Consider the following 1,296-nt stretch of genomic DNA (forward strand, 5'->3'; position numbering starts at 1 on the left):
GAGTTAGCCGCAGGGATCCAGGTGAGGAGAGGGAACCCAGGCATGCCCAAAGCAGCAGGGTGAGAGAACCAGAGGGAGGTGAGGTATAGGCCCAAGGACCTGGAAAGATGAGGAGTGAGCTTCAGGGATCCAGATGAGGAGAAGGAATCAAGGCACGCCCAAAGCAGCAGAGTGAGAGAGTGGGAGAAAGGAGAGGAAAAGGCCCAGGATGAGGAATTAGCTGCAGGGACCCATGTAAGGGTGGTAGGAGAGGTTTACCACAGGGAGACAAACTTGTTTGTTGGTTTGTCCTACTGTGATGACATGTTGATATGAGACTTGAGGCTGAGCCACTGGTGTTTCAAACCCAGCGGGGTGCACATGGTTCACAGGTATCATCCCAGCTTGCAGTCTGAGACAGACTAAGAAAAAGGGAGAGGCCATCCACTTCTCAAAGAATTAACCAGGAAAACCTTATGAATAGCAAAGAAATACTGTCTGATACATTACCAAACAACTTTATGAATAGTCCGGATAGGTTAGAAAGCTCTCAAAATAGGACTGGGAAAGAGCTACATCATCAGAGTAAACCCAGCATTACTCATATGGACAAGGTAAAGCTTTCAAGACCACCATTTGCTGATGTGACACCACTCAAATTGAGGAAAAACAACCACAGACATCCATTAATCATCAGAACATGGAATGTAAGAAGTATGAATCTAGGAATATTGGAAGTTGTCAAAAATGAAACGGAATGCATAAAGATTGATATCCTAGGCATTAGTGAGCTGCAGTGGATGGGTTTTGGCCATTTTGAATCAGACGACCATATGAATTACTATGCTGGGAACAACAGTTTAAAGAGGAATGTCGTGGCATTCATCATCACAAAGGATGTTTCAAGATCTGTCCTGAAGGACAATGCTGTCAGTGATAGGATAATATCCATACGCCTACAAGGAAGACCCATTAATATGACTATTATTCAAATTTTTGCACCAACCACCTAAGCCAAAAATGAGGAAATTGAAGTTTTTATCAACTGCTGCAGTCTGAAATTGACTGAACATGCAATCAGGATGTGTTAATTATCATTGGTCACTGGAATGCAAAAGTTGGAAACAAAGAAGAATCACCAGTAGTTGGAAAATTTGGCCTTGGTGACAGAAATAATGCTGGAACTCGCATTATAGAATTTTGCAAGACCAACAACTTGTTCATTGCAAAAACCTTTTTTTCAACAACACAAATGGCGTCTGTAAAAGTGGACTTCACCAGATGGAACACACAGGAATCAGATTGACTACATCTGTG

Source organism: Orycteropus afer, unplaced genomic scaffold (assembly GCF_000298275.1).
Source record: "Orycteropus afer afer isolate SDZICR_OR568_19922 unplaced genomic scaffold, OryAfe1.0 scaffold01028, whole genome shotgun sequence".
NCBI classification, from domain to species: Eukaryota; Metazoa; Chordata; class Mammalia; order Tubulidentata; family Orycteropodidae; genus Orycteropus; species Orycteropus afer.